Below are 17,959 nucleotides of genomic sequence, written 5' to 3'. Positions count from 1 at the left end.
AAAAAACAAAAATAAATAAAGTAGACCCCTTTTTGCAACTTTCCCCATTTTGCAGTTGAGGAAACGGAGACTCCGCAAGGTCAGGTGATATACCTGAGGTCATAGAGCTGGCATGTGACCAAATGGGACAAGAAATGACAGACAAATTACATCTGCTGGTTTAGCAGAGTCCTATTGTTAGACTATTTTATAAATCATGCACTTCCAAATATATATTCATGAACTAAGCCTAATCATGTAGTCTCGACTACATGGCACTACTCTGTTCTCAGAAAAGGTGGTCTAAATCTCAGGGCAGCTAAACCTTTAGCTAAATTTATAACCAATTAATGCTGGGAGCCAATAGCATTTCCTCCCAGGGAACCCTGCCTTTGTCTTTCATCAAAATATTATTTAATACTAAGACCCCAAGTGGAATGTTCCAGAAGACCTTTAGCAATTGTGTACTGCCTGTTAGTTAAACTAAAAACAATGCTGTGGAAAACTGCACTCCAGCATGTGCTGTACCAAGTAGAATTGGCCGGCTGAAAAGAGGACATGATGATTGAAATATTTTCCAGACTATTACATCCTTGAAGGGTTTAAGCAGCGAGAAGAGAGACAGGGAAGGGGAGGAGGATGATTTAGGGTGGTTCATTTAAGAACAACAGGATTAAATTAACCTTGGGGGGATGAGGGAGGGTAGTTGGAAGTAATATTATGCAAGACATAAGAAGCTTCCCAAAGGAGAAGTGTGTTGGGCTGCAAAATTTTCTAGCCTAGCAAAGCAGACAAAGTCATCTATCATTAAAGCCATTTACAAGCAAACTTGAAAATTTGCTGAGAAAATGTATGATAAGCTACATTCTGGAACAGTTAAGAATGGACAGACTAAGAGGTACTTTCTGCCCTCCGTTTGGGTAATAACTGGGAATTCTTTGAGGATTTTTTTTTGTTGCATTTGGAGGATCTCTTTCCTTCCCTTTGAAAATGGCTATCCACAAAGAAGTTACTCACTATGGTATAGGTGTCATTTAAAGTATAGCTCTGATAAAATTTTAACCCAAGGAAAGAGATGGATTGCCTTCCAATTTAAAAATGTCTATTAACTGAACTATCATATAAATGACATTGACTTCTTAATCCTCCTCTCCTTATAATTTTCAGTCAAGCTGCAGAAATTCCAAATAACACAGGCGGCTGAAAGATTAAAGAACATTTCCAGAATGAAAACCCAGCCGACCTAAACATTTATTGACTTCTCAGCACATTGAGAAGAGTCAACGTGTGCCTGTGGGCAAAAGGGTGGATGTGACAGCCCCAGCTTGGTCAGGCCTGGAAATTTTCTATAAGCTTCCCCAACCATCTCTAGTGCTGAGCTATTTCAAAGACCTCTCCAGGCTTGGGGAAAATCCACATGACCAGAATTAATGTCTGTGTGTTGCTGCCCCCTGCTGGACACATGGAACCCATTTTGTCAGGGGTCCAACAAAATGCCATTTGCAAGATTTCAATTACTTTTCAATTCCCTTTCCTCCCATCCCTCCATTTGCAGACAACGGCTCCCCACACCCCAGAGGACCATTAGGAGACAATCCCTTCTGAGCTAATGGGCAAACATCCCTCCTGATGCAATTAGTAAGCTTCCTAATACAGTAACCCCAGTGACTCTCCATTGGTATGGCTGGCCAGAAGCAGCGGGAAATAGGAAACAAGCCATCTTGTCCTCCAAGCAGCATTTTATGAAAACATTCCCTCGAATTTACATTAATCGAAGCAGGAGTGGTTACTCCTCTCCGAGGAACCCAGGGCCTCTAGGATGGCAGCCAGCCCCCTCCCTCCCTCCCCTTCATTTGACATTGGTATAGGATGCCTCTTTCTCATGGAGAGGCAAACCCAAACCATCTCCAGTGACTCCCCAGAGGGTGGCTCAGCCCAAGTTCTAGAGCTCTTAAAACTAGCAATGAATATCCAGGGTGCTAGTGTCTCTTAAGGCCCTGGAGGAATGGACAGGTGTCCATTTTTTAGTGATCACTTCTGGAATGGGGCAGAGGAAAGAACAAAAGTGATCTTAGTCCTGATTACCTAGTGTTGGGGAGTGGGGATCCAGTATAAAGAGCCTCCACCACTGTGACCTTTTAGTGTCTTGTCCATACCAGCTGGAAAAATCCCTTCCCACATATCAAGTACACATGGCACAGTTCCTCTTCAAGTCTACCAGCTGTGCAGTCAGTCCCTGACCCCATGACAGAGATCCCCACTACATGCTGATGAGCCTGATGAGCTGCTTGCAATGAACCAGTGCATTCTCACATTTCACCATGGATTTCTTCAGAATATTTATCCTTACACTCCAGCCCAGACCTGCTGAATCAGTGTGCAAGATGGAGCCCAGACATTTGTGTGTAAGAAGCCCTCTTGGTGATTATCACATACACTCACGTTTGAGAACTGTTGCTCTAAACTCCTTCCGTATTTCTCCACATACCAAGTCACAACCAACTGTGTCTCCTGGCTCAGTCTTATTAATGCTGATGAGAAAATTTTAAAAATATACTTGTGAAACTGTTTTCACAGCAAGTGTTGATGTAGACGGACTATTCATCCTTGAACATGATGTTTTTTGAGGAAATCCTCTTCTAATTCATTTGCCTTGCGACAGCAAAACTTTATTACCCCCTCTCTCTGAGTGGGTCCTTCACACTGGGAGGCTACAATCATCACAGTCTCCTGGTCCCTTCTAATGCACAGTTGGCCCTGGACTAGCCTCATCTGCAGCCTACAAAAGTTGGATAAAAAGTACAGAACCACAGGCCCCCTCATAGCTCTGAATCTGCATTTCAGCAAGATCTCAAGTTGTTCCTACATTTATTGGAGGTGGAGAAGAAAACCGTCAGCCAGATGTTTTCTGCCAGTTTCTCTGTGTATATCTGTGTCTATCTCTGTGTGTATGCCTCTGACTTACATACGTGCGCACACACACACACACACACACACACACACACACATGCACACACACCATGGATTGTAAAATGGTTTTAGGACAATCTGTATTAGTTAAATCTGGATCTTTAGGATATGGAACAGGGCTGGATCTATTCAATTTCAGCATTAATAAATGGTGATAAGTAATGATAACAGCAAATCAAGGACTTTAAAAAAATCTCAGGGGGGGTAGGGAGAGGTGGGGGCGGGGGAAGGGGAAAAACAAGTCATTTAAATAAGGATACAGGTGGACCCATTGCAACAATGAGAAGTACAAGTTTTCAAGTTGAAAACGAACTTTACAACTTTGGTGGCGGGGGGGGGTGAGGATTGGATGGGGGCACTGGGGGAGGCTGGGAAGGGATGTGAAGGGTAAACAAGGGAGGAGGCTACAATGCTGGATAGGAAATGTACTCATTGTCTTGCCCATGTAATTGTAACCCTTCTGTACAGTATGTTCACAATAAAAAAAAAAAAGAATAGCCAATAGACACATGAAAAAAAAATCTCAGGATGTTTGAGGTCCAGAAAGACTAAATTCAAGAATGAAACTCAAATCAGCAGGATTTTAATCACTATGACACACCATAGAATCTGAGAACTTACAGACTGAGGACCCCTGGTCATAATCTAGCCCCAATTACAAACAATAGTTGCTCATTATTTATGAAGTTGCCTTTCCTGTCCTCACCTGCCTGTGTGAATTCCCTATCAAGGAACTGGAGAACAGGTAGGCAGAGTAACAAGTAACTGATGAAGACCACAGAGTGGCCATAGTGAGGAAGTCAGATGGGTACTGCTGGAGACCAGGTGCTGCATGCCACAGAAAAGGAACAAGCATGAGAGGAATGGGCCACCATCCCCTACCAGGTTTCCTTGGACTGGAAGCTATAAGACTTAGAGACCAGGGTTTTCTTTTAAGTCTACTGCCTTGCATCCAACCTTCCATCATCCCTGTACTGCAGATTATACTGGTGTGGCTGCTAAAACCTAATTTAAGATCAAGTAACAAGCATATAACGGATTCTGCTTCCCTTGTGAGTAGCCAAGCAAACAGGAGACAAATAGACTATCATGGCTCAGCCCTCTGTGGTCCCCAGGCTCCCCATCCTTAGGATGTCATTTTAGGTACATGCTGCAAATGACCTCAACCGGAATGCTAGAGTTCCACCCCTGTGTAAGGTTGAAGGAGGAAGAAGCAGGTAAGCAGCATGCATTTAAGGGTAGGACTTGGAGCTAGAAACATCCCTCTGCTCATAGCCACCTGGCCAGAACTCAGCCGCTTGCTTAGCTTCAGGGGAAGCTGAGAAATATAGGCTCACAGTTGTCCTTGGGCCTAGCTAAAAACAAAAACAAAAATAAACAAGATCTTATGCAGGAAGAAAGAAGGAGAGAACAGATGTTGAGGGATAGACTTTACCCTTAGCCCAAGCTTCTACCTTAGCTGAGAAGTCATTAGTGTTTATTCTTATGATATTGGAAAGCCAGGGCTGCCCAGAAGAGCAGGGAAGGTGGCAAATGGATGTAGAGAGAGGGCCCCAGACCACTCTGTGTACAAATACAACCTTGTGTAACAACCACCAGAAGTGACGATCTGTAACCATGGGTTTCACATTTGCAAACGCAATCAAATACAGGAAAAAGCAGTGTGTCTATACCAAACACACAGAGACATTTCCCCCCCTCCACCTTATAATTTTTCTTTGAGAAACACAGGATCACTATGTTACATAATATTTACACTGTTACACTGTTAAAAGATGCTTGAAAATATAGGAAGTAAGGGGGAAAATGACATTGTCTAAAAAGAAATGTACTCATAATCTGACTTCTGTAACTGTAACCTCTCTGAATATCACCTGTATAATAACAACAAAAGAATTTTTAAAGATAATTTAAAACAAAATAAAATGGAAAAATGTAGGAGAGACTGTATATAGATTCTCTGAAAAGACTACACCACTTTAGATAAGAAGCTGGATCATCTTCAGATTTTGGAATGTATGAGAGAAGTCTAAAGCCAATCCCCTTAGCTAACAAGGGACATTTAATGAGCTTTATGTGCTCTGCAAACAACACTGAACATGTAACTACTTCATTCTCTCTGAACACCCTGCTCTCCACTCCCCACTCTATGATGATTCCCCCCTCAAAAAAGAATATAAAATGTGAAATCAGAAGCAGAACAAAATCATTGACTATTAAGAATAGGGCCAAATTTGAAAGGCATTGTCTCCATGTAGAGAATAAACTCCAGGCTAGTCATTAAAAGGAGAAATTCCAAAGATAAAGGCTTGAAGTAAATTGGTTACTGGAATTCAGTAAATAACAGTGAAACTCAGAAAGAGCCAGAAAACCTGGAAGGTGGTTTGATTCTGGGTGAGATAAGTAAGAAGTTTGGAATGTGTTCTGGTCAATATCAATTAAACCCCAAACTGAGAACTGAAAAAAGGGAAATTGGGATAAGAACTTTGCCTTATGACTTATTACCTTGGCTACTGGAATTGTAATCGCCATTTTGTAATCACTAACTGTTAGCTCTACTTCTATAACTTGCTTCTTTGCCAATTGCAAAACTACCACTGGCCAAATGTGGGTGGCCCCATTGCTGGTTTTTTCCTATATAAGCCTACCCCCTGTTGAGCTTGGTGGCTGTTCTTCACTGACTTGGTATAGTGGAGGTCAGTCACCATGGCTAATATAGATTCCAATTGACTGAGTGTTGGTGACTCTTTTCGCTGATCTTGGGTTCAAGTCCCCCTAGCCCAGGGAAGTTGGAATATTTTCTCTCCCCACCCTCTCTTTTCCCACTCTAGTTTGCAGATTTTCTCCATACCTGGAAATCAGTTTTCCATGTTGGTAAAAAGATGACTTAGTTGCTTAGCTTCTCTCTTGTCAGACTCTCCTGGTTCAGCGGATCCCCATCCCCCCCACCCCAATCTGACTGCCCAATTCCCACTCCAGCCTCCTCCTTGTGATTCCCAATACTAGCATTTTCATCACCTCTGCCTGATAGGCTGTTCTGCAGCCCTATCTGAACCTCTCAGAAGTATGAATTGCATAAGGACTAAGTCCTTCAACTCATTCACCCAGTATTAGAGAAAGGACTTGGGCCCATAGTCAATGCTCACAGAGTGCAGGGACAGGATAACTTGGGTAAATGAACCAGGGTCATTTCTAAAGCATCTCAGAACAGCTGTCCATGGTGATCGTGTTTACTTGAGGTCATTTTCTAAGCAGCCATCCTGGCAATCACACCCAAACCAAATCGGTCCTGTCCACGCCCTCACAGACCATTCCTCAGACCATTCCTAAAGAACTCCGGAGAGGACATGGGAGCTTCTAGAATTCCCACCTACCCCAGCAGTCTGTCCTATCTCCCACTTATCCCTGTTCCCATTTCTTCTTTCCTTTCCAGGGATGGAATAGAAGGGGTCATCCACGCTCCTCAGTAAGCAGAGCTGGCTGCCCAGCACACCATTTGTCTTCTTTTCAGTTGTCAACAAGGAAGGACAGAGTTAGCAAGATGATAATAGAAGACTATCCAAAAGGATATCCAAAGCGGCTGGGAAGGTGGCTCAGTGGTAGAGCGCTTGCCTTGCATGCCTGAGGCCCTGGGTTCGATTCCTCAGCACCACATAAGCAAAAAGAAAAAAGCCGGAAGTGGCGCTGTGGCTCAAGTGGTAGAGTGCTAGCCTTGAGCTGAAGAGCTGAGGGACAGCGCCCAGGCCCAGAGTTCAGAGTTCAGGCCCCACAACCATATCCCCCCCCCAAAAAAAAGCTAAGGAACTGAGCTCAGCCTTGAGTTTGAGCCCTAGCACCAGCACCAAATAAATGAAAAGAGAAAAGAAGAGAAAAAGAAAAAAAAAAGGATATCCAAAGACTATTCAAAGACTGTCCGAGGAATATCCAAAAGGTGTTTCTTTTGCTGTGGGAAATTAGTGTATAATTTTTATTCTCCAAAAAGCATGTTACTCTAGTTCAGACTCAGGCTTTTTATAGAAAAGGCCCATGTCCCTTTAGCCGACTCTAGTTGCTAAAGGAAAACCATCCAGACAAAAGAGTCACCCTAGCTAAGCCACCAAACTCGACCCCTGGGGATACCTCAGAGTTGGCTGTGTGGGAGCAAAGGGGCATTGCCAGCCAGACCGACTGATGCCCGGGTTTCATAGAGGTCCTTTTCCCTTGTAAGACAGCTCCTCTGGACAGAATCTCGCTCCAACCCAATTTCAATTCCACCCTATTCTCTGGAGCCAAAGGATGCGGGTACCCGGGTCAGCAGTCAGCCAGGACAACTGGCAGTTCTCAGCAAGAGTTTCACAGTGGTGGCAGCAAAATGCCTTTAATGGCACACTTACTGCTGATGGGCAGTGGCGGAGGTAAAATGGCAAAGCAGCCAAGCCCAGGGGACGGGATATTTTAACACACTGAAATAAAAATGCTCCTTGGCAGATCTGCCCTCCCCCACCAGTCAAAAACTCAGAAGGGACGCTCTCGTGTTCAGCTTACCAACACTGCAGTTCTGAGGCCTGTGTGGCAGATCTGACTCGAGCATGAGTCAGTCATTAACCATGTACCCAGAAGAGCTTGGCCCAGCGGCCAAGTAAGATGCTCAGGCCTAGCTGTGCTCGTTGGTGGCTCTAAGAGATGAGGACAGCTGAACCTCCTTACTGACCCCCACCCTCCTATGAGGCTCTTCTTCTCCTAAGTGCTCCCCAACTAAACGCACATGCTGCCATGCTGTGCATACTAGTGCTCTCTGCAGAGCCCTGTGCTCAGCTTCTGTAAATATCAGAATAAAAACTCTTACGTTCTGTATTTTTCAGTGAAAGGAAGTTTTTTGCATAAGTGAGGGGATTTGCCACTCCTGTGGATGGAGACAAGACATTTGGAGGTGGAGGTACTGCAAGTTTGGTAAATGGATGTAGATTGGGGTTAAGACATGGAGGAAACCTGTTATAGGTTATCTCAGTCCCTCAGAAAACTAACTTACCCTTTCTGTGTTCATACATACATGAAAGAGATGACAAGAATTCAATGTCTATCCTAAATTAAGAAGAGTGAGGGAAGGGTTTGGTTGAGGAGGAGTGGGTGAGAATGTTGAAGGGGTGTCATTGATCAAGATATATTCTAGTCATAAACTGTTTTGCTAAGCAATAAAAATAAACTGCTTTGATAAATAGCAACTTCTTGGGTCAACTGCTTAAAGATAATTAAAAAAAAAAACTTTAAAGATCTTGCTTTGGCCTGTCCTATATGGCAAGTTCCCTGTATCATAATTCTTTGGATTGGGATTCAGAACCCCTTCCTGGATTGCTGGATCTGCCTGGAAATTTCTTGTGCACATGCTGTTTCCCAAAAGGTGGCTGTACTCTGCCTACTCACCCATTCCCACTATGCACACTCGCCATTCCTCATTGTAAGGTCTGCCCCAGGCCATGCAGGCCCTGTACAGACACCTCCCTACCTCTTGGCTAAATTTCTACCCAGTATTTGTGTTACCTAGGTAACTGGCACACCTGGAAGCAATCATCTCCCCTTCCTGCGAGGTCACATCTGGATCCAGTGTGGCCACACCTCTTCCTGTCCCTGGCCTAGTTAAGTCCTAGCCCAGGAGCCCTTTTTCAGCCATTCTTCTCCACCATGCAGGGTAGGGGCAGCAGTTTGGTAAATAAACTTATTTTCCTGCCTGAACAGCACATGGTGTTCCCTTCATTGCCTACCTAATGAAACCTACCTATTTAATATACCTTACACTCATCCTAAGGTAGGACATATTCTGCTCTCTTCCCGTGAAATCTGGGGAAACCCTGTGACTACTCTGATGGGCAGAATATGAGAACTGGATATTTCACTCCCCCAGCTAAATTGACATGGATCAGTGAGGAACCACCCAGCTAAGTGCTTCCTAAATTCTTGAACCCCCTAAGACTGCAATCAAAATATAATGGCTGTTTGAAGTCACTACTTGGGGTTGAGATTAGTTCATTAAGTAGCACTTAGTAACCAAGACAACTCTTCTATTCCAAAATGTTTTTTGCGAATGCTCTAACATGTTATTTGAAAATCCTCTATTAGTCAGATATATGGATAAAGCAAAAGCCTTGCTTTAGTACAAGTGACATCTAGAGAGATGTCATTTTACCCATCTATAAATTAATACTGGAGCAAAATTTGAATAGATTCCTAGGATCTAGCAGAGCCTAAGACAAAGGGAAACAGAAACTGAAGTCCAAAATGTGTGGGTGCTGAGTGGGGTGAGCAGAGTATTTACCTCTGGATAGTAGTGGAGCTCAGAGCATGCCTGCAAGCTTCCCTGTAAGCCCAGCCTGGGCTGTGGTTCAACATGCAAACACAAATTCTGGGTTAAGTAAATGATCCCTGTAGACTTCAACTGCATCTGGAGCTGAACTCCGCCTATAGAGGTATGCGGGTTAGTCTTCCCCAAGAGGAAAGAACCCATTTACCTGGCAGCTTACAGATTAAAAATTTACTAGGAAGCAGGATGGATGAGAGAAGGTCATTTCCTGCTACAGTCTTGCAAGTCCTCGGTCTTCAGGGCTATAATCCTGAAGATGGATTCAGGAAGTCAGAATTCTCCAGGGGTTGGAGAGGTGAGGTAGTTTCCCAGTTAAATACTACCTGATATTTTAAACAAGAACTGAGAGGTATTCTGTAATTCCTTTCTCTTTCCTCTCTGACTCTCTTCCTCCCTCCCTTTCTATTTTTCTCTCTCCCTCCCTCCATTTTTCCCTCCCTCTTCTCCTTCCTCCCTTCCTTCCCTTCCCTCTGAGTAGGTCTCCCAGTACCTCTCCCTTGCCTTCCATCTCTCCTTTCATCTCCTCCCTTCCTCTCTTCTTCCCTCCTTTGTCCCTCCCTGAGTCTCTCTGTGCATCTCTCTCTCTCTGTCTGTCCCAAATACTGTGAAACAAAGCAACTTACCCTTCACATTCAGAATAAATATCACAAATCCCACCCCACATCAGATTGGCTCAGGTTTCACTGTCAAATCTATTTCTCTGGGACTGGGGACCTGTTTTGCTCATATTCGGTCAGTTTTCTAAGCAAGGCCATTTGTCAAGATATCACTGAAGAGGCTATTTCCAAGCCAGATGCTGTGATGTTTGACATCTACCTTCTTGGATTATTTATCTCAGGGGATTCTAAGAAAGACTTTTCGTTTGTAGCCCATCAGCTTTCCCCATTTGGCTGCTGATTAGGTAAAGAATGAACAGCATGTGGGACATCTGTTTCTTGTCACACACATGCACTGCGGCTTCAAGTGGCCTGGGGGATTGAGTCTGGAACCTCACTGTGCTTTACAACCAGCTATCACCATGCCTATATGGATATATCATGTAGCTTGTGCTACATGTCTGACAGCCAAGGAGAGCTTCTATTTCTCCATCTTGCAACAAGGTGGGGCAGCAATGATCAGACCATACCTCATACCATACCGAATGTTAGCTGTTTGAGAACATCAAACTAGGTAGAATCTGTGTAGCTTAAAGGATGAATCACATGGGGACTGGTTCTGTCCTCAGGCAGCTAGACTTTACGCATGTGCCACCATAAATGATGCTGAAGGCTGAGGTACATTAACAAGCGCAGACTTTGCCATAAAGTATAAGCTTTGCCAGGAATTATCAATGAAACCCCTTGTACTGGAACCCCTGATTGTTATCACATTGTCCCCTTTCAGGAAGACACCATGGTCTTCATTTTGCAGAAGAGGATGTTGGGTTAGTCAAAGATCTCACTCAATCCACTGCTGAGCTGCACTTTGAATCCATACTCTGAACCAAGCCTGCACTCCAAAAGCAGGGCTTTAGGGGTGACCTCCACATAAAAGAGAGGCAAAGTGGAGAAGTTTGAGAGATGCAGATAAAGAAAATCTATTGGGCTTTACAGAAGGAGAGGCCTACAGGTCAAAGAGGGTTCCAGTAAACGTTGAAAAGGGAGAGCTGATTGGAGGTGGGGCATTGTCCATTGGCCCATGCTAGCAAACAGGAGGCTGGAGAGAGCCAGGCTCCTCTGGGGATTTCCAGTGGACTAACTACACCTGGCTGTATCTATGTGAAATGGTTTAGGGAAGAATATTGGCCCTGAGGGAGAAGAAAACAGACTTTACCTGCAAGAGTTTCATATAACATCTAACAATAACCAGGATATACATGAAGCCTAGTGGCAAAGAACTTATTTAGCACATGAAACACCTTATGTTCAAACTCTAGCACCACAAACAATACACTGTAAACTATTTAATAATGTGACAAAGTGTCAATAGATGCCATTCCTTAACTCCTTCTACATCTTAAACATTTAAGATGAAATTGAAGCAGACAAATTCAAACCAGTAGACACTAGGTTTCAGAGCGTCTTTATTTTGTAGGTGTCTTATGAAAAGAATGTTTTGTTTGGGAGAAACCTCTCATGGCTGTGTTTTGGGACAAAGTTTCTTTTTCTTTTTCTTTTTGTCAGTCATGGGGCTTGAACTCTGGGCCTGGGTGCTGTCCCTCTGCTCTTCAGCTCAAGGCTAGCACTCTACCACTTGAGCCACAGTGCCACTTCCAGTTTTCTAGTGGTTTATTGGAGATAAGAGTTTCACAGACTTTCCTGCCCAGGCTGGCTTTAAACCATTGTCTTCAGCCTCCAGAGTAGCTAGGATGGATTACAGGTGTAAGCCATTGGTGCCCAGCTTAAGGGGACAAAGATTCTTACAGTACTATGCAGTATCAGACCAGAGCTCAATGTCTAGATGAACAGCTGCCTACAAGCTTCATGCAACTTAAGAAATAAGATACACTTCGAGCTGATCAGTAGCAAAGCACAGAGGGTCCTGGTAATCTGGACACAAGCAATATCTGGTTGCGGGGGAAAGGAACCCACTCTCTGAAGAGCAGTGTCACCACCACTGGTTAGTTGGTCCTATGACTGGTGCAGGTGTCCTGGAGTTCACTGCTAAAGAATCTAATAGTGATCCGCAATTAGCACTTGCAGGTAAATCCTCATTTCATGAGTGATGGATCAGTAAGGAATGTGGCTTACAGGGAAACGGAAGGCCTGCTTGGCCTCCTCTTTGCAGGAGCTCTGTCAGTGACTATCTCCACACCTGCCACTATAACTATGTTGGCAGTTTTCCCTATGACAGTCAATCCTGAACTTATTATCATCATCACCTAAAGGGCTTCTTTTTAAAAAAAATGCCAAACAAATTACTTTATTTCATATAGCACACTTAAAATACGGTGTTAAAACTTTCTAAACTGGGGCTGGGAAGGTGGCTCAGTGGTAGAGTGCTTGCCTTGTATGCATGAGATCCTGGGTTCAATTCCTCAGCACCACATAAAGAGAAAAAGCTGGAAGTGGTGCTGTGACTCAAGTAGTAGAGCACTAGCCTTGAGGGACAATGCCCAGTCCCAGAGTTCAGGCCCCACAACCAGCAAAAAAAAAAAAAAAAAGGAACAAAATAAAACTTTCTAACTGCCATCACTAATTGTGAAATGGTATACTTCTTTGGGGGAGAGATAAACTAATTGAGCCCATAATGGAATTATTATTATTATTATTATTTTGTGCTGGTCCTGGGTTTTAACATGGGGCCTGGTACTGTTCCTGAGCTCTTCCTCAAGGTAGTACTCTACCAATTGAGCCACAGCTCCAGTTCCAGCTTTTTGGGCAATTAAACTGGAGATAAAAGTGTCCCAGACTTTTCTACTGGGACTGGCTTTGAACCACAACCCTGAAGGACTTCTTAAAACACAGATTTCTAGGCTCTCGTTGAAGTTTCTCATGCAGCAGGTCTGGCAGAAGGGCCTGGTAATTTGTAGCTCTCTAGATTCATTTGGAGAAGTGCTGCTCTAAGAATTTTAAGTGTGGTCCCCCAGGTACCAGGCACTTCGCAGACTCCACAGTGAATGTCCATGACAGTACAACGCAGCTGCAAATGACAAAATGATGAAACCAAAGATGGAAGGGTCTAAGTTGACCAAGGTCATCATGCACTAAAGCCGACCCTCACCAATGCTTAACAGAACCTTTACAAGCCCAAGCTGCTGTTAACAATGTAAGGACACCACATTTCATTATGTTAAAAATCTGAACTCAATTTAATGGATTGTTCAATTTTTTTCGACTTTAGGAAGTTAAATTGCTTTCATGAAATGACAATGCCAAGAGATGGCCTTTTACTTTTTCTAGTTTTAAATGGTGATAATTGGCAAACTAGATAGATGAAGTCTGAAAAATCTCTCCTCTCTCTCTCTCTCTCTCTCTCTCTGTCACACACACACACACACACACACACACACACACACACTTTCTCTCCTCTTCTCTTCTTTCCCCACCTCTCCCCCATCCGTACTCTGTGAATTTCCTACGTTTAACACCTACATACCTGTACTTGAGCAGGTGGCAGAAAAGATGTCTAAGTTCTTCAGAATGCATGTCCTGTATGGAGTGGCCTTCTTCCCCTGGGCTGGGGTAACCAGACACTTAGGCCCAGGGGAATAGCTGCCCTGAAGTGGCAGCTTCTCTCTACCACAGGGCATCTCAAACAGTAAAAATACTTATCAACTCAGCTTCTTCTTGTTTGCATTCACATATTTTCTCAAATGGTTGCTAGAGTCCAAGAGATTCCACATGGAGTATTTCCAGGTAGAGGTCCCCAAAGCAGACAGAGAGAGTTCTGCCACCTGTTCCAAATGTCACAGAGGTAAATAGTGGGGTCACTCAGATGAGAAGGTTTGGAGAGGGTGAGGGACAATCTTGTGTTCTCCATATTGGCTGTGTAATCTTAGGCCCGCTTGTCTATTCAGTGTTTCCTTGGCTTAGTTCCCTTCGCTATTAAGTTGGAATTATAGCACCTGCTTCTTAGAGTAGTTGTAAAGATGAAGTGTGCTAATATATTTAAAGCAACTAAGAGCCATGCCTGCCATAGAAAATGCATTTGGATGTTGGCGTTTGTTATTACTCAATTCTTCACAACCCCTCATTGCACAAATTTTATTGACAGACATCACCTTCCTGGGGGGGAGACCTCTAGGGAGACAGAGACAGAATCAAGTCCCACTTCTCCAGGATGCCCAATGGAAAAATGAATGAGCAATGGCATTATAGAGAAAGGACTATGTTTGCTGAAGCACAGATAAGTGAACACAAAAGCTGGATGTTAAGGTGAAACCTAAGATGTTTCCTACCAATGACAAAAGGTGAACCAATGCTATAGTGATATTCACAAGACGTTGGAAGTGAACTTTACAACTTGGGGTGGGGAGGAATCACAGTGGAGGGAAAGTGGGAGAAAACAAGGCAAGGGAAAACAATGTTGGCAATGTACTCATCACCTTATATAGGTAACTGTAGCACCTCTGACCTCACCCTTAAAATAAAATAAAATTTAAGACAAAACAAAACAAAAGCGTTAAAGCAATGTTTCCCACAGACTCAGTGAATGTTTGGTCCCCAGTTAGTGTGCTGTGTGTGGAAGTGGTGGAAACCTTAGGAGGGAGGGTAGCAGGGCCATGCTTTTAAGGCCAAGGCCCCTGTCTCATTCTCTACTTCTTGTCTGCCAAGAGGTGAACAGTCACCTTTTCTCTGTGGGCTTCTACCACAAAGAGTTCAAAATAAATGGAGCCACGATCTGGGCTGAAATCTCTGAAATTATAAGCCACAATAAATCTTCCCTTCTTAAACTTGTTTATAATCACATATTTGATTAAAGCAGCATAAAGTAATTAACGTATAAGGATAAGGTGTATAGTAAGAAGCTTCCTAGAAAATAAGACATTTACAGTACAGTTGGAAGGGTTGAGGCTGGTCTCCGGACAGGATCTCTAAATCCTCCAGCATGCAGAAGCCATGAACAAAGCAGGTAGAACTCCCTGATACATTTGGGGTCATATTTATACCACAACTATGACTTGCAGCAAAAGGAAAGAGAGGAAAATCTGTAACTATTCTGTGCTTGAATGATAAAGTGACTGACTAATTTCAGTAGTTTTTCAATGCTCATAATTATTTCAGGGAGATGGGACAAAACCCTTTGTTCAGTTAGAGGCATACACAGAAGAGGATGAATGAAGACACAGTATATTGAAAATGGAAATTAAGAATTGAAGAGCAAAACAATAGAATTTTGCCACTTTTTTATTGCTATACAAATTGCTAATCAGTATCCAGTGTCATGTGATCTAATTTGATCAATAAGAGCAAAGAAAGAAAAAAGATCCCAGAAGTCTGAGAGGAGGCAACCCACCTGGTGAAATCAATTGCATGCAAAATGTCAGAATGTCTCTAAATGTGTTGGGTAGATAGATGTGGAGAGTTCTGCTGAGGATTTAAATGCTGGATCTGTAGCCCTAGGACTGTGGAAACTACCCTCCCATGGTGTGAGTCAGAAATAATGGGAATGACTGAGTGAGAGGTAAAGCCCATCTTCTTGTAGAGATTCCATTATGGGGGACACAGCTAGCAAGCAAGTGAAGAGATAACCCAGGTAATTTTATGCAGTGTTAATTTCAGTGGGCAACAAAGTGAAACTCATAGGAAGATTTTGAAAGTCAGAGTGTGAAGGTAAGTGTTCCATTCAATATCTATGCTTTCCTTCTTTATTAGCACAACTCCAACTTAGCTGGGGGCATTTCCCATGCTCCTTTACAGCTATCCTTGTCCATATCACAGCATCCATGTGGCTCATGTTTCTGGAAAGCCATCTAGGAAGAAGAGTTAGCATCTTGTCCCTTTGCCCTTGATGCTTTACCTTTCCCACCTGTTCCTGCTTGAAGAACGAAGTCATTCCAGGACCATAACAACAAAGCTCATGTGCTAAGACAATAGAGCAAGAAGACAGGCTCTGCTAACAATGTGATCCAGCCCTGAATGGCCTGTTTCCAGGCTGCTCACTAGATGGGAGAAAAAGAATATCCAATCTTGTGTAAGCCACTATTCCTTTCATTTTTCGGCACTCACAACATACTGCAACTCTTAGCTGACACAGATCCCTGCATATGTTCCCTTCCTCTGCATTTCCTCCTCAAAAGAGACTGCTAGAAATAAACACACACACACACACACACACACACACACACACACACACACACAGATGAGGCTGGGCTAAGTGACCTTGTTCCAGGTAAACCTGAATCTCTTCTTTATAAATGCCTTAATGGCTTCCAATATAATCCAAATGAACATTAAATTCTTGTCTGCTCAGTCATCATCTCACCAATCATTCTCTCATTTACACATACTGCATTCCTTGTGGGGTCCTGAGACTCACCAAACTGAGCCAAGGTAATGTACTTTCTTGGTCATGTAGAGTATGTAGGGTATACAGTTAGGTTTGTACATAAAGAAAAGATCTTAAAGAAGCTGATGAGACCAAGCACCAGTAGTTCACACCAGTAACCCTAGGTACTCAGGAGGCTGAAATCTGATGATTGTGGTTCAAAGCCAGCCTGAAAAGGAAAGTCTGTGAGATGTGAGACTCTTATCTCCAACTAACCACAAAAACAAACAAACAAACAAACAGAAGTAGAGCTGTGGCTCAAGTGGTACAGCCTGAGCCTTGAGAACAAAAACTCATGGATAGTGCCTAGCCCCTGAGTTCAAGCCCCAGGATGAACACAAACATAAAATAATAAATAAAAATGGAAGCTGGTGGGTTGAAGATTCAGCCTCAGCCTCTTTGTCAGTCCCCTTATGTGGGAGAAAGAATGCCCAAACTGACCTTCACTGGGAGATGACGGAAAGGCCAAGCTCACCTGCCAGAAGAGAGCATAGGTAAGTCCCTGACCCCCAGAAACCTCTGTGTCTCATGGGTCTGTTGCAGTCCCTCAACAGACATTTATTACATACTTATGGAATGTCAGGCACCAAAACTTGTCTCAGGTCGGGACTCAAAGATGCACAAGACAAGGTATTCCTTACGTGACAATAGTGTATGCCTTCTGATGATAAATATCACAACGGCAAAGACAGGAAAGCTGCCTGGAGTAGCTTGAAAGAAGCTGGGAAAGGGCTTCCTGAAGAAGTGGAGCCAAGGAGTTTTACGAATGAGGTGAACTAAAATTTAGCAGGGGGTGGGGGAAGTCCGAGGAGGAGAAAGGAGAAAGCACTTGCTTAGAGAAACATGGGACGGCAGTGTTGGAGAAGCTAAGTGATAAATCAAAAGGAACGAAATGAGGAAGAAAACCGGAAAGGATTAAGCTAGGAATGTGCCTTTGGATGGCCTGTATACCCTTGTTTTGAAAACTATAGTCTTCAACTGAAGATAATGGGGAGCCATTGAAATTACGTTTCTCACTGTGCAATGAAACCCCCATTCGGATTTTACCTGGATCTTTCTGATGGGCTATGTGGACAAAAAATTTGAAGAGGACAGGGCTGGAACCAGATACTTAGGAATCCAGTAGCTACTTATTTACTCTGAGAGGAAAGGGATGGAAATTGCAATGATAAAGCTGTACCAGGCTGAAGCCTTTTGGAGCGACATCAGAGAACCTCACAAGCGGGGCAGCAGCCTAATTTGTAGCTAGATATAAACATCCACCCTAGCAAGCATCTCTCAGTGGCTGTTTTCTACCCCTCCTCCTCCTAGCATCCCATTTCATTAGTGCAGGAGGGTTCTTCAGGTGATGAAAACCCCAGAGCTCCAGGCTTACATTACCTGTCTCCTAAACTGCAGTAATCAAGTTCAGTGACAAATGGAGTCTTTGCATTATGCCTCAGAATTCCTATTAAACTTTTATAATATGAAACAATTAAAATATTCTCCTAGATTTAAGTCTGCACTTTCCTCAGGAACATTGCCAATGAGATAAAATACTCAGCAGCTCCTTATTCCCCAACCATATATTTGACAATAGGCAGCATGATCTGTTTGATATCAAAGCAATAACATGAGTTGGAAATCAGGATTCAAAAACTAAAAATAAAAAAGTGCTCTTGTCATGGCAACAAATAGTAGTAATAATAATAATGAACAATCTCTTTT

At 43.3% G+C, this 17,959-nt stretch overlaps 1 protein-coding gene across 1 annotated transcript in view; it reads right to left on the bottom strand.

Annotated features, from left to right (window-relative positions):
* Positions 1–17,959, bottom strand: part of Gpr39 (G protein-coupled receptor 39) — a 228,806-nt gene that overhangs the window by 111,565 nt on the left and 99,282 nt on the right. The gene's annotated exons all lie outside the window — the stretch shown is intronic.

The sequence above is a fragment of the Dipodomys ordii genome, unplaced genomic scaffold (genome assembly GCF_000151885.1).
Source record: "Dipodomys ordii isolate 6190 unplaced genomic scaffold, Dord_2.0 Scaffold133, whole genome shotgun sequence".
Lineage (NCBI taxonomy): Eukaryota > Metazoa > Chordata > Mammalia > Rodentia > Heteromyidae > Dipodomys > Dipodomys ordii.
Note: the sequence above shows the minus strand (reverse complement) of the source record. Positions and strands in the feature narration are given on the sequence as shown.